We start from the raw sequence: 7,381 nt of genomic DNA on the forward strand, positions 1-7,381 counted from the left end.
ATCTCAAAACTATTTAGTGAAAACTTCTTGCAGCTATTTTTTGTCTTTTAAACCAGCATTTCCTTTTCCCTCATCATTGATCAGGCAAAACTAGAAATACAAAGTCTGCAATTACAGCTGAGTTCAGTTTAAACCAAACATTCAACTAAAACCTTTCTACTTCCGAAAAGTGTTCACCAAAAAAGTGTTTGAGAAGACATTTCTGAGTAGGGACAGGAGTTAAAACTGTATCGTAAATTGATGGCAGGTTACATCTCAGTCCACCTCCTCTGTTTAGAGAAGGTTTTTCCAATATGACATAGATGGCTTCCGTTCCCCCTTTTTCAAACAATTGCTCTTCTCTGGTTAAGATTTGGATGTTGTTATCTTCAAAGAAGGGTCCTTTGTCCTTCAGGTGTCTACTTCTGAAATGCTGTAATGTTTATTAGTGTAAGTACTCAAGATAAAAGAGGAAAATATACACTTTTCAGTTAGCGCGCTAAAAATGTTCTACTACAAATGTCATAGTTGCTTATTGCTGTGTTGCTTTGTAACCTGAAAGAGTAGAACTATGAGCAGTTGTCACCAGTAAACTGTCATCAGATATGCTGTATGCTTTAAAAATGTAACTAACAACCTTTGGGCATTGGTTTATGTCATCTCTATTAATTAAACACTTGAACTGATTCTTGGTCCAGCTCGTCTCATTTCATGCATTCAACTGAATGAACTGGAAGTCTTGTCAGATTAGCTCATTTGTATTGAACTGATGAGATCTATGTCTATTTGGAAGAGGTAATGAAATAAGTGAACATGTGTGTGTGTGTGTGTGTGTGTGCAACGTCAGTGTCAAGAACAGCAGAAAAGACAAGGGTTGTTATATGCGGTACATGTCCCATTTTTTTTTAACATGGACTCTGGTCTAGATTTTGATCCAAACCTATAACGAAGAGCGTGAGCAAGAACACACAGCTACACCAGTCTGTAGATATTTAGAGAAGACTAACAGATACTGGTAAAGTACCTTTTATTCATTTGTGTTTAATACAACGTTCGATTATTCATTATACAAAACAAGATCATATATAAAATTGACAAAAACACAGTGTAGCATATAAAGAGCTTTACATAACACTGTAAGACATAAGAGTGAAACACATTAAAAATATAAACTAGGATCTTTTAGTTTAGAAAATTTGCTTGCATAAGAGACAAACCCTGAATGAAACCAAATTCACAATATTACAGTAAAAAATAAAATATATGTATATGTGCAAAATTAGGAGTAGCAGAATCACAGATTCTTTAATGTTATACCTACACTTCATTAGTATTAAAAAAAAAAAAAACTAAAAATGATTCCCTTAACAGTCATTAATAGAAAAAATGGTTTAAGTGCACATCTATCATACTAATAAACTACTACTCAGCAATCATGTCCATAAAGGTTCAAACTGAAGCCAAAACCAGCCAAGAAAAGTGGTATATGCCATACTATATGCTTTAAAGGCATTTATGTTTTCTTTCCAATCTAATAAAATCACACTGAATTTAAAAGATCTGCTGATGCATTTCCACAGTGATGATTGCAAATTATGTTTAGCTTTAAGCACGTGAGCCAAATAAAAATGCAGCCCCCCCGTGTCATGAAAAAATGACGCCCCGTGTGGCTGCCCGGTTCGCCCGTGCCTAAAACCGCTACTCGTAATGCATGTAATACACACGCACACACCAGTTTTACAGTTTATATTTTACATTCATGATCGTGCTTGCTTTTTAAAAATGTGCTCTGAGATGTTCTGCTGGGAAGAAATATCTTGAAGCATCGAAAACATATTAATGTAAGACAGTAAAGCAATTAGAGAAACGTTGAAATGAGGATAATCCATTAATCGAGTGAGCAAAAACGTTTACAAAACAGTGAAGTTGTAACCTTTTTAGTAGCTAAAAATCATTAACATCAACTGGACCAAAATAGATCTGTGCTAGGTTCCATGAAATCTCCTTTCTTTGCCCTCTTCAATATCTGATATTTAACTGGAGCGTTAAGAGTCAGCATCATCCCTGGGAATGTGTGCCTTGGGAATTTTTTTTGAGGTGAGCTGATAAGAGATATTCAAATGTTTACATTCAGAATACAAAATACAATTAAAAGGGAAGGTTCCCGTTATGAATTTTTATCTCACCGCTAGCGTTCCAACGATGGCAGCAAAGAACAAGCCGAGCATGAAATAGTGAAGAAAGCGTCGCCAGGGGTACCTGCATCCAACACATGACCTAAAAGCAAAACAGAGAGAGACAGTTTTATATTTTAGACTGGGATGTTACAGAAATAGAATTTGATAGAAATGTGTTTTAAATGTGCTGTGATACATGAATTGAATTTTGGAGTGGGTGTGAGGGTGAGTCCTAGAGACACAAGCAGAGGTCTTACACTTTTCGGCAGTGGGGACACCTTACGCTGTACTTCTTTGTCACATTAGTCCACTGAGAAAGAAAGGGAGAACTGTTAGTCTAATTAATGGGTGTAAAACGCTCTAGACACTTCACTTTTTCAACAGCTAATGTAAAAGAACTATCTTCTAGTCAGACTTGTCATTTCTTGTTGCAAACTCAGAAATACTCAAACCCAACCAGATGCTACTGCTCAGTGCCCAGTGCTGCAAAAAAACAGGTGATCATTAAAATGAATGTGTAGACATGAAAAGCATTTAAATTTCACCATAGAATAATCTCTTTAGGATATGATAGACCACATCTACTCTGATGTGCAGAACCAGCCACTACAGAAATTCTGGAAATTATACTCTTTTGCACAAAAGGGACTCGCTGACAGTTTGAAAGTGCAGCTACTGTACTTTCTGTTTATGAAAGGCTGTTTTCATATAGCACTTATCCTTGTATGATTAACAGCTTAATTAATCTCTCTACTATGCTTTCAGATGTAGTGGCTGCATTCCTTGCTATAGGTCCAGCAGGATTTGAAAGCACTTCCTTTATAGCTACCTATACCTATATTAAAAAGATTCTTTACTAAAATGTGTAGATAAAGCTTTCCTCGGTTCAAAACTTTCTCCTAAAACTTGCATATATGTGTGTGTACACACACGTGAGTACATAGAGAAATAAATATATAAAGATGTGCCTCAGTCTTTTTCCCCTCCTTACTCTACCTCTGCTTCATCATATTCCCAGCATGTTCCTCATTTCCAAATATTTATCCTCTAAATATTTAAAGCTCACCAGTTTGGACAGGGGCAGGCCACTCTCTGGGATGTTGCCTTGCAGATCAGGAGACAGTTGCAGGGACAGCGTACATACTTCTTCCCCGCAGGAGGGTTCTTAAGAGGCTGTGTGTGTGGCGGTGGTGAGGGGACAGAGAAGAGAGGTTATTGTTCCATACTGACTGCTCATCAGCATTTATTAAGCACATTTGAACATTTATTTTAACTGACTTTAGCACAAACAAAATGACATGTAAGCAGTCTTCCATATTGTTATTTATCTGATTAGTCAGAGACAATTTTTTAGAAACTCTAACACAACATTAAAACACAGTAAAAATGAACAAATGTATAGCTACATTTCTACTGTGAAATATTTCTAATATGAAATACTTCTAATATCGTACCATCTTGAATGAGTTTTCGTGCACATTTAGTGCACATCTGTTATTACAGACGTTTTCTGTGGTATAAAAGAAAATCCATATGAAAACCTTGGTAACGTCACCCATTGTTTTCCAGAAGAGGGGTTTTGAAGGTCAGTGTGTTAGTGCTGGCCGTCACCATTTTGCCACTGTCTGACTTCACCTTGTTCCTGGCTAACTCAAAAGCGGCCCAAGAGGCAAAGCGTGAATGGAGCTGAAGTGTGCAGCTGATGCTGAGGCAGACAGTTAGCACCCTGTGACAGCACCTACCTACTTAATTATACTTACCTTTAAACACATGAACCAAATAAAAATTCATAATTCTTCTAGCGAGTAGTGAAATTAGAAACCAAAACCATTTTTTTTATTTTTTATTTTTTTACTAGGCTGTCAATATGTTTATTTCTGCTGTAAAGTTGTCCATTTAAACATGGAGGTCAATTGGGACAGACATCTGACATTTGGGGGAAACCATGTGTGCTGCCCATGGTCTGGAACCATGAAAACAGGAAACTGAATGTCAATAAGGTGAAGATTTCATGTATTTCATGCAAGCCTTTATTGTTTTGAAGAATGACAAGATGTTTTATGACACTGATTTGAAAGTAAGAGTTTATTAAGCCCTGATTGACTGTCTAAATACAGTTTTGCTTTGTGATTCATTTAAATACTCTCATCCACAAATTTTGCAAACTAAAACAGAAACTCCTCCTGCAACATTTTCACTGCATGTCTTATATCCCAACTGTAGTCTTTTGACGCCATAAGTTGAGTTTGGGTACTCCACATCTGGCCTTTTTTCTTTTTCCTCTTTATATACAGAGTTAGACCTGAACCCCATTGAGAATCTTTGGGATGTGGTGGAGAAGGATTTGCACAGTGGTCAGATTGTCCCATCATCAATACAAGATCTTGGTGAAAAATTAATGCAACAGTGGATAGAAATAAATCTTGTGACATTGCAGAAGTTTATGGGAACAATACCACAGCAAATGTGTGCTGTAATCAAAACTAAAGGCGGTCCAACGAAAGATTTGAGTGTGTGACCTTTTTTTTTGGTGGCGACTTTTTTTTTTTTGGCCAGGCATTGTATTTGCTTCATGTCTTTTAGGCATAGCCTACAGAAGGGATGAGTTTGTCATTATGTATTATTGTGTTTCCCCTTTTGTTCTTCTATGTGGAACTATATTAACACATTTTGAACATCTAAAATATTGTTTGGTATTATTATTAAGCAAGTAACAGTTCTTTTCCTTTCCCACCTAAGTTTTAGTTCTATTCATGCTACTTTGATGCTGATGACACGACCTGTGATTACCATTACATACAAGTCAGAGAGAAGAGAAACATCTGTTGTGATGTGAACAAAATGAAAAAAACAGATTGAAAGTAAAGACTAATCCACAAAAATGACACCAGCTGCGTGTTGTGTTTGACTGCCCCATACATGCAGACTATTTATACAACACGTTACTGTATAGTGATGATGACACTGATTCAGTTTTCCATAACAAGAGCACAAAAGCACACAAACAACACATTATTACATTTCCTGCCTGGTTGTTTGTGTGTGAACCTGCATTCAAATACACAACGTCAGACAAAGTCAGAGTAAACTGTTAGAAAAGAAGCTTTGTGGGTATTTTTAAAGGTTTACTGACAGTGCCTTAGTCAAAATACAAACATGCAATGAATCATTTTTTTGCGTATAGAAGGTGAACTGTGAAACTACCAAAATTAAATTAGTATAAAATAAACATTAATCAATGGCAGTCCATAGTGGGATTCGATATATTGACACTACAGAGTGAAAAATTCAAGTGTACAAAACAAGCTTTTTTTGATCTAACATGGTCGGCTGCAATGCTGCATAAGCGTATGAAGAAGAAGAGGAGCATCTACTGCTGTTTTATCACAGCTGAAAGGCTATGATAAAACAGCTGTAGTGGTGTTGAAATTGAGAATAAAGTGAGTGTGACAGTGTGGGGAAACAACAGCAGTGACATCAAGAGCAGCAGAAAAAGCCTCTAATGATTTTAACGGACTACAGAGAATTTGTGAGAATAGATCTTCCTTATTATGTACTTAGTATCTAATTATACTAAGGACAGATCATTTGGAAGCAAGAACCAAAATAACTGAATTAACAAGAACTGGTTAGACAAAACATTGTGAGAGTGGGAAGCAACAAAATAGACTGGAGTCTTAGATGGAGGTAGGAGAAAGGAACAGGACCACCACAAAAAGATAAATAAATGCAAAGGCCTGTGATGGTGATGAAGTTTTACCTCTAGAGGAGATAAGAAGAAGGCTGCAGGTGGCTGGAGGAGAAAATGAAAGCTTGTGTGGAAGGCTGAAGGACTGTTAGAAGACAAATGAGAGACTGTGAAAGTCAGCGTCACAGGCAACGTGAGGCAGCGTCACAGTTAGCCTTCATTGCTGGGAGTCCATTGATGCTGGTTTTGTGTATTGATACCTTACGGCGACAGAAGGCAGGACATAATTGATGTGGGATGGATGTGTGTGTGTGAAGGGCTCCAACAGAGGGCATAAAAAAAAAAAAACGGTTTAACTGTCTATCTACAACCCTATACAGATTACCTCCAGCAGTACAAGGATGCTCTCAGTACTGCCCGGTCCACCTACTACTCTCACCTCATTCACTCTGGCTCCACCAACCCCAAGGCTCTGTTTTCTACAGTAAATAAACTCCTCAAGCCCAGCGACAATACCTCCAACTCATTCACCACTGACAAATGCAACTCCTTTCTCTCATTCTTCCAAACAAAAATCGACACCATTTATAACAACTTGTCCTCCTCTCCTGCCCCCACGGCCTGCACTCCCACTCCCCCACCTGCTCCTTCCCTCCTCACCTCTCAGCCTCTGTCTCAGTTCTCCCCTATGTCACCAGGGGAGCTGCCCAAAATTATGACAGGCATGAAAACCTCTACATGTGTTCTGGATCCCATCCCATCTCACCTCATTAAGGACTCTTTACCAGCCATCTCCACACTCATCACAGAAATCATCAACTCCTCCCTCAGGTCTGGCTCAGTCCCCCGTTCACTCAAACTGGCTGCTATCACCCCCATCCTCAAAAAACCTGGACTCAACCCTGACATCTTGTCGAACTTCCGGCCCATCTCCAATCTCCCCTTTCTGTCCAAAATACTGGAGCGTATTGTCGCCACACAACTCAAAGCCCACCTCTGCTCAAATGACCTGTTCGAACCATTTCAATCCGGTTTCCGTTCCCAACACAGCACCGAAACAGCCCTCCTGAAAGTCACCAATGACATCCTCCTCTCCGCAGACTCCGGCCACCTCACCATCCTCATCCTCCTGGACCTCACTGCAGCTTTCGACACCATAAATCACACCATTCTCCTCTCCCGCCTTTAGTCCTCCCTCAGCATCACTGGCACTGCACTCTCCTGGCTCAAATCATACCTCTCAGACCGACAACAATTCATCCACATCAACAACTGCACCTCCTCCACTGTTCCTCTGTCCCAAGGCATCCCCCAGGGTTCGGTGCTTGGTCCTCTCCTCTTCATACTTTACCTGCTCCCCCTTGGCAACGTCATTCGCCACCAAGGTCTCCATTTCCACTGTTATGCTGATGACGTCCAGCTTTATATCTCCACCAACTCCATCACTCCCGCCACTCTTTCCACTCTCTCCAATTGCCTCGCTGACATCAAATCCTGGATACAGATCAACTTCCTCAAACTAAATTGTGACAAATCA

The sequence above is a fragment of the Chelon labrosus genome, assembly GCF_963514085.1.
Source record: "Chelon labrosus genome assembly, chromosome: 7".
Lineage (NCBI taxonomy): Eukaryota > Metazoa > Chordata > Actinopteri > Mugiliformes > Mugilidae > Chelon > Chelon labrosus.